Source organism: Perca fluviatilis, chromosome 3 (assembly GCF_010015445.1).
Source record: "Perca fluviatilis chromosome 3, GENO_Pfluv_1.0, whole genome shotgun sequence".
Classification (NCBI taxonomy): Eukaryota; Metazoa; Chordata; class Actinopteri; order Perciformes; family Percidae; genus Perca; species Perca fluviatilis.
In genome coordinates this window covers 16,230,005-16,248,814 of record NC_053114.1, presented here as the reverse complement: position 1 = coordinate 16,248,814, position 18,810 = coordinate 16,230,005, and the positions used below count along the sequence as shown (strand labels likewise).

At 39.9% G+C, this 18,810-nt stretch overlaps 1 protein-coding gene across 1 annotated transcript in view; it reads left to right on the top strand.

The window, feature by feature from the left end:
* The window catches only part of trip4 (thyroid hormone receptor interactor 4), an 86,131-nt gene that overhangs the window by 5,791 nt on the left and 61,530 nt on the right, over nucleotides 1-18,810 (top strand). The window lies entirely within an intron of this gene.

Here is an 18,810-nt window from a genome sequence, read left to right as displayed (position 1 = left end):
TTTTCTCGAGTTGAGTGTCAGTGTCGGTTGATTTGTGATCCAAGTACAGGTACTTGCAGAAACACAGGCACAAAATGTGTGATTCGCTTTTGGCTGGCTTGGAGGACAGTTTGACACTGTTTTTGTTGTTATTATGTGTGTTGACTGCAAGAACTCTTAGAATTCCCATTGTCCTACTCTTGGCTTTCCCACTCCCTATGCTAAAGACCAAATTCTGTCTCATCATGTAATAGTGTTGGCATAGTGGATTGTGATTTTTATAGACATCCAGAAGCTTATCTTATCCACGACCACACAGTATGGTACAAAAACACACAGTCAAACATAATTGTCCTCCAGATAGGAACACACTTGTGAGTTTAAATCATTGTGAATTACTGATTTATAGTTACATTTTTATGTGTTAGAAGGATGGCCATAATTCCCTTCCTGAGATATTGTATTTGACTGAGTTGACCATGCATTTTGGGCCTTGTCTGTAAAGATTGTTGCAATATTCCCTCTTACCAGCAGAGGTCAGACAGCACCTTTTCACCAGAATCTCTCTGCCAGTTTACAGTATTTCCCACTAGAGGCATACTGCACCACAGGAAAACCCACTGAAACACAAATACAAGGCCTTGTTCTACCTCCCACAAACATGGTTTATATATACACGCATAACATTGGCATCAGTCTATTGTGTTTATGCAGCATGCATTTATAGCAACAAAGCCATATTTTGTCTCGCATCTACACAGGGGTGTAGCACAAAATTCTGGGCCCTGTAGAAAGGCAATTTCTATGGGCCCCTCCCTGCATCCACGGCTATTCATTCTAGCATCTTTTTGGGCCCTCCTCACATGAGGGCCCTGGGTATTCAGTCCCCTTTTTCGCCCCCAGTCCGACGCCCCTACATCTACAGAAGACATGATGAGCAAACAGCACCCTCTCATTACTAATAAAACAATGGGGTGTACTGCTGCTTTTTATGCTTTTCATTTTATGTCTTCCATGAACACTTAAAGTGAAATCCACCCTTAACCAGTGTGTTACGAGGACTCTTAAAATGTGATATAGCAAATCATGGAGGTGCTCCATTGCCTTTTTTGGACTTGTACACTCTTTACTTGAGCTTTTACACCCAAATTGATTGAATGAAAAGCATAAACTGAAAAATACACCCCACTCCCCATTAAGTCATTATGTGATTACAGTGTGAGTCGCTGTTATATTCGCTGTCAGTGGAACACATTTAAACTTAATTACAATGCTGTCCTCACCTTGCCTGTTTTGCCTCTGGCTTCGGCAGAGACTTCTCCGTTTGTATTATATTTTAGATTATAGCATTATAATTTATATTATTATTATTATATTATTTAGCATTATATGTTTGTCATAATATTAACTGTTTGTCCAATTCATTAACTGATTATTCATTTAGTCCGCCAGGAAATGAATTGCCAACTATTCTGATGATCAATTAATGGTTTAAATAATTTAAGCAAAAGTGAATAAAATCTCACAGATACACACCCTCATTTGATAAGGCTACTTCTCTTTTTATGTTGGGTATAAACATCTAAATGCCTTAGTCTATAGTTGTCCTATCACACAAAACACACACACACATACACCTTTTAATTGATACACAGACAATACATTTGATTTAACCATCACGTTCTTCTGTTCAATTTTTTTTTTTAAACCGAGCCATGGAACAAGCAATGATCCCCTTTTGAGGATGTTCTTATGTTTCTGTGCATCTCTGCAATCATTTTGTGCTTCCGGCATAAAGACATTTGTCTTATTTGTCTGTGTTTGGGTAAAAGAAAAAGCTTTAAAATGTGTGCTGCTACATGGTTTGCATTCTGACTGCTGGGACCTGTAAATCTAAGGGCTTACCCCTTTTGTACTCTGTCCTTATTCTCTCTTCCACCACTCATTCCACCCAGGGCTGTAAAATCATGTTTGCAGGCAGTGTGACTGCCCTTTCATCCTGTGAAAGGGTGTGTGTGTGTGTGTGTGTGTGTGTGTGTGTGTCCACTTGCACAGAGCAGCCATAAATAACACCCCCACCCAACACAAGGCCCCTAAGAAGAAAAAAAAGAAAAAAGAAAGAGAGGCAGATGTAGAAAATAGTGAAGCAACCGGAGAAGAACAACAGTACCAAAGGCCTAATGATGGTGCTGAACAATTGGTTAGTGTTATTCCAGTCACCATTTTTGAAAAAAAAGCAGAGACTATTAGCTGTTTAGCATTTTAAGCTTGTTTCCTTTTAATGTAAGCAGAAGAGTGCATGCTGTGTGAGTGCATAGTACACACAGCTGAGCTTCTGGGCAGGGTGAGTGGGTGAGGTGTAGGATTTACTGTCCTGGTCTGGCAGTTGTGGGTGGTTAAAAGGGGGTTGGTGAAGGACAGACAGCCATTATTCTTCAGGCCCTTCTAAATCTGCCCCTAGTGATGTATGAAATATTTAGAGAAAGTGGAATGTGGGTGGATCAGGAGAGCATGAGAGAAACACTTTTAACGCAATAAATGCAGTAAATGTTGTAAATATTTGAATATCACTGATCCAGTGTGATGGCAGTCATTCCCCTGTTGGGGGGCTGTTGTACAAAGCAGCACCAAAAACCTGATACCCAGCTGAAAGACCGTGTAGAAAGACCACCCCCAGGCTGAGCAGGATTTCCATCTGCTTGACTTGGACCAATTCTGTCCCTCATTAGAAACGGACTGGTGTATTGATCCATTCTTCTCATAATCTCTCACTCCTCCCAACTCCCCAACCCCCTGTACTGCTGATAATTGGCCGGCCATTATGATCTGTGCTCTGTCTCTCCAACCCTACCCCCCAGTGCTCACTCAGCAATGAGTGGAGATGTATGCCTGACCTGCCGACTGCAGAAGGCAGAGGGGGTGGGGAAAAGATAGGTATGTTACAGATTGAAAATTGGAATGCGTTTGCTGGAAGAGGCAGCGTGAGATAATTAAAAAGGGTGAGCAGAGAGCTCCATCCAAGCTAAGCAGATTTATGGGTGGTGGATATGCTGCAGATGGTTTACTTCACACATACAAATGACACTCTACTGCCCAATATTTTAAATTTGTGCATAAAATGGAGCAAAACAACATTTATCTAGACATGCACAGAATTATTATTAGTTATCCAAATGGTTCACAGCCCAGGCAAAGGCACATCACACCACATACAGAGCTCAAATCTTAGTCTTACTCCTCCTGTGGTGAAAAGATTGATTGGATCAATCCACACCCTTAATAAGGTCTGATTTATTTCTCTGTTGCAAAGACCATATCACCAGCTGAGGAGCTACCTGTCTGTGAATACAAGCCAGAGAGGTCTAGTGTTTCAGTGCTTTATTGATTCATATGAAATGACCATGAGGGCAAGAAAACCAAGGCTTTGTGTGTGTGTATTTGATCTGTACATATATTATCTAATCAAAGGACCCTATGAGTTTCCTGTTGATGAAATATTGACATAGTAATGCAATCTGGAAGTTTCAACATTCGTAGTTGTTTTGTTTTTTAAAGTAATGCATCCTAATGTTTCACAGATAAGCATGTGTTCAGGGGTCTCATTTATAAACCTGGCGTACGCACAAAACGGGGCTGAAAATGTCCGTACGCCCATTCCCACGCTAAGGTTGTGATTTATAATAAACAAACTTGACGGCAGAATGTGCGGTCCTCCACGCGCTCTCTGACCGATGCGTACGCACATTTTGAAGACAATGGGAATTGGCGACGCAGATGGTGAGGTGGTGAACTGATGTCAGACTGCAGAAAGTAAATGTGGGAATACCAATTACTTGTAATATGTTCAAGTATTGATGCCTCACGCACATTTTTTGATCCACGTTATCATGAAGATTAAATCCAACAGTGCTATTTGTACTTGTACAGAGTTAGAATCACATTGTCCGTTACGGACGCAGGAGTAGGAGATGGCCCGACTCCATGGAATACAGGATAGCATCAAATACCCTAGCATTAGATAACGGCAGAACACAGTGTAAATAACTACATATCTGTCTTTAATACTGTGCATATACACTTAATGTCCTCGTTATCGGTCCAAACTTTAATACTGTTCGTGACAAAACCTGCATGAAGAAAATTCTGTTTGCCTATTACACTTTTGTCTTCAAATTGTATCTCGGGGTGGGGGATACCACTAGCTGATGCTGTGATTTTGGCAAGGTGTTAACAATAACAAATTATTGTAAACCTATAAATTCTGCGGTGACTCCCGTCTGTAATGCTGCATGATGGCACTGCAAGAGTACTACGCCAATCGAAGAATCAGGAGAGAAAGAGACTTCAGGGACCATGACTAATATGGCTAATATGCCAATTTAGATTCCCTAAAGCTGCGCTCTTTTGGTGGTACTGAATTGGGTCCAGTAGAGAGGGCAATGCGCCGGAACTGTGCCATCCCGGTCCAAATTCAAGTCCTCGCTACTCTGGGAGCCACCGGCTGTTTCCAGAGGGAAATGGCAGACAGCTAATCTAGGTCTGGTATATCGAAGCTGTCCCCGAGTGCCGAAATGTACGCACACGACGCACACACTTGTGGGTAATTTGTGATTTATGAAGGGAACATTGTTTACAGGTGTGCGTACACACAGTTTTATAAATCTGAATGTTTTTTGGTGTACACCATTTTTGGCTTTTGGGCGTACGTACACTTATAATAAGGATCCTACGCACAGGTTAATAAATGAGACCCCTGGTCTGTTGAAGGCTGATATAGCAGGTCCCCTGGTACTTCTGTATATCAGATAAACGCATATTGTCATGGCTTGTATTATATGGTTTATAGCTGAGGTCCCCTACTGGTCTAGATTCAGGTTTCACATTTCCTTGATCAATAACTTCCGATCCACTCATGGGCTATATTAACACCAATTCAGTTTTATTTCACAAAATGAAAACAAAAGTGCATAAGGCCATTTTCACTGAAGACATTCGGAGATTTCTCAGTAGAAGTACAGGTGTGAATAATTAAATTAACAATGGCTACTTTTAATTTACCTATATCAGTTTTAAGGGTCCTGGTATTTTGCATGCTGGTTCACTGTCACACAGTCATGGCTTACTGTGTGTCACTTGGGTAAAGCAGTTAGTGTTTGTGTAACACCTGTGCTATTTCCTACATACTGTATATTATGTGAGTCATTAAGGCTTAAAAAGCACTGACATTAACAGCATTGCAATAGTGGTAGAGCTAATTCAGGCAAAACCTTTTTTTTTAACAACACAAGTTAATAGGACTCATAATATCAGTGCAATAAAATAGTTTATTTGGTCAGAAGAAGAAAATTACTTCATTACAAAATAAAATGTGGACAAGATAATATTTCTCATGCATGATGTCCCTACACTCATTTTTTAAATACTTAAGATTCTTGCATGCATGGCATTCCGACACATGCAGTCTTGTTTACAATGAAGGCCAAATACTTTTATATATTTTTTCTTCCTTTAGTGCCTTCTACAGATGTTTCTGCATATATGTAACAGTATCATCTGCATACAGTATATGTATATAGCATTATCATCTGCGTACATAATATGTACAGTGAGGAAAATAAGTATTTGAACACCCTGCTATTTTGCAAGTTCTCCCACTTGGAAATCATGGAGGGGTCTGAAATTGTCATTGTAGGTGCATGTCCACTGTGAGAGACATAATCTAAAAAAAAAAAAAATATCCAGAAATCACAATGTATGATTTTTTTTAACTATTTATTTGTATGATACAGCTGCAAATAAGTATTTGAACACCTGAGAAAATCAATGTTAATATTTGGTACAGTAGCCTTTGTTTGCAATTACAGAGGTCAAACATTTCCTGTAGTTTTTCACCAGGTTTGCACACACTGCAGGAGGGATTTTGGCCCACTCCTCCACACAGATCTTCTCTAGATCAGTCAGGTTTCTGGGCTGTCGCTGAGAAACATGGAGTTTGAGCTCCCTCCAAAGATTCTCTATTGGGTTTAGGTCTGGAGACTGGCTAGGCCACGCCAGAACCTTGATATGCTTCTTACAGAGCCACTCCTTGGTTATCCTGGCTGTGTGCTTCGGTCATTGTCATGTTGGAAGACCCAGCCTCGACCCATCTTCAATGTTCTAACTGAGGGAAGGAGGTTGTTCCCCAAAATCTCGCAATACATGGCCCCGGTCATCCTCTCCTTAATACAGTGCAGTCTCCCTGTCCCATGTGCAGAAAAACACCCCCAAAGCATGATGCTACCACCCCCATGCTCCGTACTCATCATTCTTCTTCCTCCAAACACGGTTAGTGGAATTATGACCAAAAAGTTATATTTTGGTCTCATCTGATCATCCAAATGGTCATTGGCAAACTTAAGACGGGCCTTGACATGTGCTGGTTTAAGCAGGGGAACCTTCCGTGCCATGCATGATTTCAAACCATGACGTCTTAGTGTATTACCAACAGTAACCTTGGAAACGGTGGTCCCAGCTCTTTTCAGGTCATTGACCAGCTCCTCCCGTGTAATCCTGGGCTGATTTCTCACCTTTCTTAGGATCATTGAGACCCCACGAGGTGAGATCTTGCATGGAGCCCCAGTCCGAGGGAGATTGACAGTCATGTTTAGCTTCTTCTTTTTTTCTATGAGAAAAAAACAACTCACCTCCATATCATGATGTAGCGGAGTATAGTCCATGCTCGCGTTGTCTCCACTTCTTTGACCATCGCCTTTTCTTTTGATAAATCGCCACTGCATCCGCCATGATTGTTTACTCTGAAGTCGCGTTTTATCTCAAGGGATTTTGCGAGATTTCCCGTCTGACCTGGGAATGCTCGCCAGTCAAATCGGTTTGTGTGTGATGTGTTGATTTTGCCGTGTGCTGCGCACCACACACTGTACGACCAAAACAGTTCGACCTGTGATTTTTTTTATCGCCGTGTGTGGGGTCTCTCAGGATTGGAAAATCGGCCGACAATTTTAAAATCGTCCCGTGTGAACCAGGCTTTAGTAGTTGGATTCTTACTGATTGTATGGAGTGGACAGGTGTCTTTATGCAGCTAACAACCTCAAACAGGTGCATCTAATCTAGGATAATAAATGGAGTGGAGGTGGACATTTTAAAGGCAGACTAACAGGTCTTTGAGGGTCAGAATTCTAGCTGATAGACAGGTGTTCAAATACTTATTTGCAGCTGTATCATACAAATAAATAGTTAAAAAATCATACATTGTGATTTCTGGATTTACTTTTTTTTAGATTATGTCTCTCACAGTGGACATGCACCTACGATGACAATTTCAGACCCCTCCATGATTTCCAAGTGGGAGAACTTGCAAAATAGCAGGGTGTTCAAATACTTATTTTCCTCACTGTATGTAACGCTATCTGCATAAAGTATCATCTCAATACAGTATATGTATGTAGCAGTATCATCTGCATACATTTTAGTGCCTGCATTAGAATATACAATGGTAATTAACATCACTAATAGAACAGCTGAAGATACATTCTGGCCTTTGGAGAGTTGTATTGTAGCTTGTAACACAGTGTATGCACACAAGCACATGTCACATAACAGAATCCATAGGTGTACCGCACACCACATAGCTGCATGCTTAGACACTTATCTGTTAAAAGAAGTGCTGGTTTCTATGGAATTCCATTTGTGCAAGCTCTCCCTCTGACCTCCAGAGTGGAGCTCCTGTGCTTGTTAGGCCGGCTGGAAGCTCGGGCTGATGCCTGTGTTTCCTTGTGTGGTAATGTGATATTTATATGCTGAAAGCCTTCCTGCCAGCATGCCACACACACACACACACACACACACACACACACACACACACACACACACACACACACGGATATATTGGATGCATTCCAAAGGACGGTAAGTCAGGCAATGCTATTTTTTCTTCCCCCTCTTTCGCTGTAACATTGCGTGAATGCAGCTGTGGCTGCTTCCCTCTCTTCCTGCTCCCCTCCCCCTCCCATCATTCCATCTTCATATTTTCCCCCACTTTCTCTCGAACAGTATGTTTTACAGGTCAGGGCTGTGAAAGGGTATGTGTTAGTCAGATTATGCTCAGTGAACACACGCGCACACTTATATGCAACTATGCATCGTTCTCTTTTGCTTTCGCTCTGCTATCTCTTTCTGCACAACCCTCAGTCACACACACCCACATTCCTCCCCTTCCTCCCTTTTCCTTGCTGGGCAGTTTGCCATGACAGAGAGGTCAGACATCATGTGATTCTGCAGTGGTGTGTAGAATGCATTCAGCCCAGAGTCCCCAGGCACTGGATGACAACCAACCAAACCTCAGTCACAGGTTTTCAACAGCATGAAAAATACAGTGAACCATCTGCCAGACTTGAAATGGCCTGCTACACTGTTTAGAATTTCACTCCTGTCCTTAGACTACTTCATTGAATGTTACACAGTTCCTTGTGTTGGGGGAACTTTCATTAAAGCCCTTTCTATTATCTCTCCTTCATTTGGTTCTGCTCATTTAACAGGACTTGTTCCTACTGCTGTATGCTGATCACAGGAACTTGGAACAAAGATAAAGGCAGCATATTTCTGACAGCTTCCTTGGTCTGAAAGACAGCAGTGTTGATGAAAATAAGTCAGAATCAAAGTGAGGTAACTGAATACCAAGCTATATAAAGTGTTAGACTCAATGCTAAACAGGTTCAAATTATTCTCTTTATTCTGTAAAAAATATGTGATCGTTATTGCTCTTAAGTCTGACCTATTCGTCCTGTGACTTATTTCTAAGCTGTAAAATATATATTTTTTTCTCTTCTCAACTGAATTTTTTTTTTTTCCATAGTAATTATGTAGTCATTACTCCTGTACAGTCCTTTAGAACTTACACAGGAAAGGCTACAAAGTACTCATAATATTACAGTTCTGACTAATATTATATTGCTGTATAATAGGAATGACGAGATATCAAACCTACTAAGTTAACCAGTTGTTGTTTTGTAATTTGTTTATTGAGTTTGATTGATAAGACAATCTAATGTAAAAAAAAAAGAAGATATTCTTTTGTATTCTTACTAGGAAAACGTATGGTTTTTATTCAAGATTCAGGGTAGCAATCGCCAACTATTACATGTTATTTGGCTAAAATTGTAATAAAATTGTTACTGGTAATAATGTATTTTGCAATATTCGTATTAGTATTTAGATGGCTGAACTCTCTTAGCAAGCTTCATTGCTTGCCTGTTAACACATTTTAAGCAATAGTGAATATAGCATATATAGAAGAAATAAATTATACCTTCCAAATACTACTAAATATACAGAGGGAGCGTAGTAAAGAGAATCAAATAAATGAAATTAAGTCAAAGGACTATAACCGGTACAGGCCAGACTTTAAAAGCCTGTGATTTTGTGGTTAAAGTATGTTTAGCTGTTGCTGTTTTTGAATAGGTATGTTAGCAGAGCTGTGTAGTAACGAAGTAGAACTACTTCACTACTGTACTTAAGTACTAAAAGGCTGTATCTGTACTCTACTGGAGTATTATTTTTTTCTCCTCCTTGAGTACATATTTTCGATGAATGAATTACTTTTACTCCGATACATTTTTTATGTGCTGCATCGTTACTCGTTACTGTTGTGAATTCCTCACGCTACGGAGACTGTGTAGGTCACAGTGTGTGTACGTTAGTTACGTACGCTAATTACTATTATTTACTACTTAATTATATTTACGTAAGAAATCCCAGAGATCGCGTCGTGTTTCTTTTCATTACGGCGGTCGCCTGTTCAGAAGTCAGAGACGATGTAAGTTTGTACTCTTTCTATTTAGCTATTGTTGCAGCAGATGAAGCTATTCCTGAGTTGTTTGAGTCTGCAGTGAGTCCTGAATGTTAACCGGTTGACCCTGTGATGTGAAGCTGCTAGTTTTATCTGTATGTTGCTAGCTTGCTAACTTTCCTGTAGCTACATCACACATGTTACTAGCTAGTGTGTGATAGGTTTTTATTGGGGCTTTAATTGTTACTGTGCTGGAGAGGATGTTCATTTGACTTGCACAGTGTGATAATTGATTTTATTTCAGTATTTGTTAATATTTGTTATTTTTAATATAATATATTTAATATTTGTTAATTCTTTGGCTACAGCCTTAGGCTAAACATTTGAAATAATATAAACAATATGATATTCAAACTTTTGACTGCTTTCTTTAATAACTAAACACAATACTTTTACTTGTAGTACTTGAGTAGTAGATTTTAAAATAAACTACTTGCAATACTTAAGTACAAAAAATGTTGAATACTTTAGTACTTCTACTTAAGTGTGGTGCTTAAAGAGCACTTCTACTTCTACTCAAGTCACTATTTTGATAGAGCACTTGTACTTTTACTCAAGTATGGGTTTCTAGTACTTTCTACACGTCTGTATGTTAGCAATTTATTTATCTCCCAGCAGATGTAACTGGAACAGCCTTTTTGTCGTCTGCTTCTCAGTTTGTGCTGTCTTTGAAATAATGGCCCCGACTGTGTTAAACAATGTTTGCATAAAACAGGAAAAACGAGACCTCTGTAGATTTTAATGTTGTGATCTATTTAATGCCTTGCCACAGGCAAAGTCCAACCCCCCACAATAAGCCTTAATGAAGCATAGAATCAATATGTTTGACATTTATCTCGCATCTCCACATCTGGTGTTTGTTGTTGATGCCCCAGAATGGCTCCACGTGAGGCGTGTGTCTGTGCCAGTTTTCTGTTTTGGAATAAGGAAATGTTTGAAGGTTGTGTGGCACAGTCAATAAGTACTTTGCACAAAGTCAGTGGGCGACCGAGTTTCCCTGCTCTGGTGTTATCGAGAATTGGATGAGCTCTCAATTTAATCATTATTCTTTACGCCTGTTTCCATCCAAATGTGAGGAAAGGCATTACTTCACTCATTACATCTAGCTGATTTTGAGTGTTCTCGTGTTCCAGCATTCCCCAGGCATGCCTAAGCAATTGCTTTATGTCACACATGCCTGTGTGTGTTCATATGAGAAGAGTTCTTTATCCAGCCAAGCCCCGACCTAGCAGCACTATAACCACAAGTATCTCTCCTAGAGAGGGAGAACCAGAGAGACAGAGAGCGAGAGGCTCTGCCACTGCAGGGTCAGAGATTACAAACTCAATTGTACTCTGCTGGATGACATGTCTGCTCAGCAACTTCCTGCGAGCGACATCAGAGGGGAGGAAAGTATGGAGAAAGAGGGGGAGGCGAGGGAGGCCACCCATGCTTCCAGTGGCATTAATCTTTCTTTGTTCTGCAGCAAACTTAAAACTATTTACCTAACAAGCCAATGAGTCTGACTTATTCCCAGGATATAATCACTAAAAAATTATAGGAAAATGAATAACAAAAACAACCTGTTAATGAATTTGAGATTAGTATGTTTAATCTTTATTTCTCTTTACTCTTTAATCTGTACAATTTGAGTGTATATTTCCGTATTTAATATTTTTGTACTACTGTATTTAATAGAGATGGTCTAATCATTCTTATTAGGGTCAATATTGATCACTGATATCATTCCATCATAGCAATCATAGAGCAGCTTGAAAAGTCAGATAATATAAAAAAAATGTGTGTATATATATATATATACTGTGTGTGTGTGTAGGTGTGTGTTTATATATATATATATATATATATATATATCTCCCTTAAATGTCCGCAATGAAGCTCTCAAGCTTAATCCAGGATCGTTTTGCTGCACTAACACACCATCAGTCACATGATATATATATATATATATATATATATATATATATATATATATATATATATATAGAGAAGTTTTTCTGTATATGTAAGTAGAAATGCATGAGACTGGCAACAAGTTTGTCCCATCATCTGTTTTGTCAACACATTAATGGGATTTTTTCAGAGGTAATGTTGTGTGCCAGCTAGGTGCTGCCAGCTGTTGTAGTGGGCATTAAGTGTTTGTTTTCTGAAGATTGCCAGTGCCTTTATGAATGGTCTGACTAGGAAATCACTAACAAACATGGGCAAAAAGTACCAGATTGAATCAAATTTTAAATGTAATTGGCAGGAGTGTGATCATTATTGTCAATGAGGCTTTGGTGATATGTGCTGAGGGAAGCAGAGAATTCACAGTCTGCCCCATACAGTATACACCAGGTACCTGCTTGTGATCAAGCGGAATTAACATCAAATACGATGTGCTTTCCCTTTGTGTAGTGATGTCTCGCTGAAATGTCTTTACCTTCAACTCTTCTGGGCCAGCTTTCAACTTTAGAGCTGAAGGGTGGCATGGTGAAATCACAAAAAGACTATTTTTTGTATTCACGGACACACTATTATACCTTAGAATGGATCATTTAAAAAGCGGCTCACTCTTTAATAAGAGTAAAATCCAAATGAAATGCACATACGGTTCCCTTAAATGTCACAATGAAGCTCTCAAGCTTAATCCAGGATCGTTTTGCTGCACTAACACACCATCAGTCACATGACATAACCTATAAAAATGATGTAGAATTGTTCCACGTGGCTCCGTTCTAATAGGTAGACAAAATCACAGCTGAAACAAAGACTGACATGCATTCATGTGTGATTTCCTGTATTAGATTGTGAGAGAGTTGTTGGTATCTTATGGTAAAAATCAGAAATGGAATCAGAAAAGGGGTTATTTCCACAATAAGTTACATTTTGCCTTGGTGATTGGTGCATACATAAACAAACACACATATTAAACATTGATATGAAATAAACAAAAACAGAAACAAATACAAAATAGCTGTTTTGCATGAAGAAAGGAAGCTGAATGGGTTGAGTGCAGAATGTGCAAAAAATATATAGGATGTGTAATGGACAGGTGTCTAGTCCAGGATGAAGGTTAATGCAAACGTGACCACAGGAAAAAAACAAATATTTCTATTTTTTACAGATGAATTAACAGCTATAAATACATTTTATTAGCAAACGGTTTCCTAATCAAGCAGCAACACATATCATAGTTCACCTTTATCCACCTCATAAGGCTTATAATAGTGTTTTCTTGGCTGGAAAGATTTTAGCACATTCAGTATGCTTTTGGGAATTCCCCATATGATTTATAAGCATATATTTAAATTTAACATGATATGCTATTGAGTCATTGTAAAATATTGGCATCATTAAAATAGCTATTGAGAATCAATAAGGAATTTATAGTCTTACTCCCTTCGCTGCCAGCTTCCACGATTTCTTTCCTTTGCCATATTTAGTAAAATTTCTTGAAGCACATGCTCTTTTGCCATGGTCCACTGGGCAATTTGCCATCAAATGCTTTGGCAGGCTCTGTGTGTGAAGTAGAGTATTGATTGATGTACATGCAACATCATTTTCTCTCTTTCAAATTTCTGGTGGTCAGTGTAGCGAGAATAAGATTCAGCATAATTACTTTAATAATGCTGGCACTTCACATATCTTTAAACTGTTCATTGCCTGTGCTGGGTGTTTAAAAAACATAGGCATGTTATCACCAATGAACTGTATCCTTGGTCATGCCGTGGAAGAATATTTCCATTTAAATTAAAAGCTTGAGCGGTTTCATCAGTCACTTTGAGTCCAGACGTCACTGTAACAATATTAGAATTGCCAAAAAGCAACAGAGTCATCCTCTCCACTGAACTCAAGTTCAAATAGACAGTGTGAGAAGCTATTGAAGCTTGAAAGGACAGCTGGATAAGACAATAGAATAATATGTAAGCACATATTATTTCTCTCTCATCTCTAGCAGATTGGTACTGAAACGTTTATGTAGAAAGGTATTGTGTTATGTAAGATTAAGAAGTTGTTATACAGAAAGAACATCTTTTAATCTAGTTGCAACACAACCACAATCCAAGCATGGGCAGAAAGAATTTATACAATGATTCTTACTGGTCTTGCTAGGGAAAGAATGTTTGGTTACACTTTACTTGAAGGTATCTACATAAGAGTGACATGACACTGTCATGAATGTGTCATAAACAAGTCATAAACATTTATGACATAACGCTTTAGTAAGTGTCATTCGGTTTTTGTCATGACAAGTTATGGTTAGGGTTAGAATTAGGGTTTGTGTGTCATGACTGTGTCATGTGTTCATGACAGTGTCATGTCACTCTTATGTAGATACCTTCAAGGAAAGTGTTACAGAATGTTTGTTGGTGTTTTGTGTATAAAGTGTAACCAGAATTGGGGCCCATTTCTCATTCATATGTTAGCAATCCTAACTAGGGCCTGTCAAGCTTTGGATTTTTCCACAAGTTAAAGTGGTGTGAATAGGGTTGTAGGTTTTCTTTTTGTAAGGAATGGGTTAGATAGTTTCTTTAACCACTCTAACATAAGCTGTCAGCTTACTATCTTACTACCAGTAGTAAAAGAGTGTTCCTTCCAATGCCAAGGAAGACATCATTAAGGAACTACATTAGTTTGTGGGGTTACTCATCTGTTCACAGCTATGTTGTTTCTTTATTTCTTCTACATGGATCAGCCTACAGCGTTTTCAACCAACTCACGGAGCTAATTTAGCTTAACCAGCTGGCGAACTACAGCTGATAAAATTTCTCATTTGGGGGGCAAGAAATGAGAAGCTGCTTTTTTTTTCTGCCTCGGTTTGAGAGGAGGGACCCATTGGTTCAAAAATTACTTAGAATTTCAAGTAGTAAATCTGTCACCGCATCATTGTAAAGTACATATGTGTCACGCGAGGATGAAAACAGATGGGTATAGCAGTGGTAACTAAGGAATAGGTGTCTTATTTAATTTAATTAAAGCCTTCGTTGTTCAGAGATTATTCAGGGCTGTATTAGTGCAAGTAAATTCAAGTATCCCATCTAATTTCCAAGTTGCGTCTAACCTAAAAAATATTTTAGCTCACTTGGAAAAACTGTAAACAATGAATTGAAAACTACTTGTAAAGAGCTCCTATGCAACACCTTCTGTTTAACAGTTCACTGTGTTCTCCCTCGGAACGTATCAGTCGGATCATCTTATCTATTGTAAGCTGTAGCACTAACCCATGGGCTTAGAGAAACCTAAAACTTGCCTTTGATATGAATCAAGGGACTGCCTTCTGTGCTCCTTACTCAAACCACGCTTATTGCCAGCCTCGAGAGAAGGAGGGAAGAGACAGTTATTTCCCACAGAGGCTGAGTGAACACAGATGGGAGGGCTGTACCCCAGTGTCAGAATATCAAAGCAAATATTCACCTTAAGAGACAGACATGTTCATAAACTCCCGGTCCTTCTCAATTTCCACATTATGAAATCAAATGCCCACTGTGAAGTGGTTTGTTACCTTACTTAAAATACAAGCCTTTTTGCTGATGGCACCTGTGTTAAGGAGAGCTGGATTTGTAGCACCGATAAAAGGAGATTGTGGTGGAAAATAAGACGTTTTAATGCCTAAGATTCCCAGGAATTTTTCTTTTGAAGTCGAGGTTTGAAAGCAGACATGGTAATTGTCTCCAGGGGTTCTTGCTGTGTGTGGGTGTGCGGGTGTGGGTGTGTGTGTGAACTACTAGTAGAAGGGTTTGACTGTGTGACATTCTGTTAATGCAGATATCTTATTTTTTTCATGTTTGGGATTTGTAACTTCTGTTATTAAAGGGGACATATTATGCTTTTTTGTGTTTTCTGTCATATCTACAATGTTATGTTGGATTTTCATGTTAAATGTGACCAAATAATGAGGTAAACGTATTTAAGACAAATCCCTGTGAGCTAAAACGTTAAGATTTCCAACTATTCTGAACACTCTGGTTCCAACAGTTTTTTCTACTCTCGGCTAAGTCTTACTAGACTGGGTAAACCCAGCCTGAGCTGCAGGGGGAAATCAAATCGGCGGCAGATTGGGCTGGGTTTACCCAGTCTAGTAAGACTTAGCCGAGAGTAGAAAAAACAATTGGAACCAGAGTTGATCTATCCTGCCTCTATTACAAATTTGCGGGAACCAATCACAAACTGGCTTATCCACCTGGCGCACTATTGGCGCTTTTTAATACGAAGACGCTAGAGAAGCGACCAAGCAGCTTTTTGTTTACATTCAACAAGCCGGCCACCGAAGCGCAGCACTCCATGGCAGCAACCCATTGATGCCACTGTCACTGCTACGTAAAACTGATCGTTGGTCTGACTGGTTGAAGGACTATCCAATTGCGTACAGAGTCATTTGAACTATGCCCGTTGATCACGCCTCTAGTGCAGAGAAAATACAGAGCAGACTCCCAAGACTAATGTTCAATCTTAAAAGATTGAGCTTGGTCTGGTGATAGCCAGACTAAAGTCTTACGCAACTCTAAGCCGATCTTCTGTGATTGGTCATCTGCTCCAAGTAGGCAGGACTGGAGTGTTTTTTTTTGTTGTTGTTTTTTTAAGCCACTGCGGTGTTAACATTGCGGCATGTAACTACATGGCTAACGGCAGTAAACCATGTCATCTTGGCTGCCAATGTTGTTAAATTCTCCCAAATTCCGGGTTGTATTACTGCTGAAACATGTCCAATTGGGTAGTGTTTGGTTCAGTAGCCTTTATCCGTGATTTTTGACGGTAGAAAGTGCTGCTTCGTTCCACTACAATCCATTAATTAATCTATTAAGTAGCTACATGCTAACGCGACATAGCTGTAATCTCGGCCAATGCTGGTCATTTCTCCCCAAATTCCGGTCACTTTACTGCTGGGACATGTCCGGTTGCGTAATATTTGGTTTCGAAGCCTTTATTGGTGATTTTTCATGACACAAACTCCTTCTATATACTCCGTTGCAGTAGCTCCAGCTTCAACTAGCTAGCTAGTGAAACACGGAGCGGAGGCGCCGGAGTTTCTAGGGAGCGGGCTGGCCAATCAGAGCGGACTGGGCTTTTTCGGGAGGAGGAATTAAAGAGACAAGCGCTCCTACAGAGGGTGAATACAGGTGCAGCAGCCATGGGCAGTATGAGAAAAATAAAGCATTCAATTTTATTTATAGTATCAAATTATAACAAGAGTTATCTCAAGACACGTTACAGATAGAGTATGTCTAGACCACACTCTATACAAGGACCCAACAATTCCAGTAATTCCTCCAAGAGCAAGCATTTAGTGCGACAGTGGTGAGGAAACACTCCCTTTTAGGAAGAAACCTCAGACAGACCCAGGCTCTTGGTAGGCGGTGTCTGACGGTGCCAGTTGGGGGTGTGATGGACAGTGGCAATAACAGTAACAATAAAAGATAATGGAACAGTGACTAGAAATAGTAGTTGTAGTAGTTCATGGCATAGCAGGGCACTGCAGGGCGTTACAGGACGTAGCAGGGCGCAGCAGAGCATAGCAGGGTGTAGCAGGATGTAGCAGGGCATAGCAGGATGTAGCAGGATGTAGCAGGACGTAGCAGGACATAGCAGGACACTGCAGGGCACCGCAGAGCATAGCAGGGTGTAATCGGGCATAGCAGGGCGTGCAGCAGGACCATGGTGACAGCTGCAACCATGGTTTTGGTGCCACCCTAATCCAAGGAAACATGCTGGGCGAAAAAAAAAAACATAAGGACCTCGGGGAATAAGCTCCCCAGAGCTAGGTTAGTAACGAGCATTTCTGGGACATGGATGCACACAGATGGAAAGAGAGAGGAGAGAGAGAAGCTCAGTATGTAAAAAGGAAGTCCCTCGGCAGTCTAAAACTATAACAGCATAATTAAGAGAGGCAGGTTAAGGAGAGGAGCCTGGTCGGGCTAGAACTCTCCCCAGCCGGATCAGGCTGTACTGGCCTGCCTCCCCTCTACTTTGATTATATTATTGATTATATGGTAGATGAATCTGACTATGACGAGAAGCAGGTGTGCCGGGCTAGGCAGACGCTGCAACTCCTCACTCCCTAACTATAAGCTTTAAGAGTTTTAAGTTTGTGTAAACATGTTCTAGTACAAACACAAAATGCAAGTAGAATCCTGAAAATGCTATATAATAGTTGCCCTTTAAACATTGCTTAATATTTTCTCACTATCTCAGTGTTTTACAGTCCGTTGGTTTTTCGAAATGCTATTTTCCGCCTCACATTAGAAATCTTTTAGTTTTTTACAGTTTCGAAAGAGTCCTGTACTCGTCAAAGAGAATCTTAACTGTGAGAACTGCAAGACTACAAGAGAGAACCCTTGTCCTTGGAAAGTTTCAGTAGCAAGCAGTTGGCTTGCGGAGTCTAAAAAAAATGTGTGTGACAGTCTTGTTTTCTTCTTGCCTGAGGGCCACTGCAGGAGGTGAACTTATTGTCATATAAATTGTTATGCTCATGAAGTAGTGGAGTAGCAAAATACATTTAATACCTCTTGCTCCTCAGACTTTCAGGGAATTTTAATAGTGTGATGGTGGGCTGGTGACAGCTTGAAGTCATTTACATCAAGACAATAATGAGCCTTAATTGCTGACATGCAGAGTTGGTTCTTGAACTAAACACCACAGTACAAATACAGCGAGACATCACAGGTGATATCAGTAATTCCTGCCGAGATTACTCTCTTGATAGTTCGATGCACGTGTCACATTGCAGTGAGTAAAAAAATAAAAAATAAATAACTTGCATATGTTGTTTGTACTCTTAGATACAAACGGCATATGTAGGTTTGTACTTTAAGATTAATTACAAACGTATGTTGTAACTCGGGGTTTTATACTTTTTTCAGTGCAAAATGTGTGAACTGACCTTTTTAGTTGTACTGAAACAGGGAGCTTTTTTTAAGGCAAAGGAAATGTGTTTTTTGTAGTTGAGCAGACTGACTCGGTGGCAGTAATTGGAAAATCGTGGCACTGGTGCCGAGCTTCTAATAATG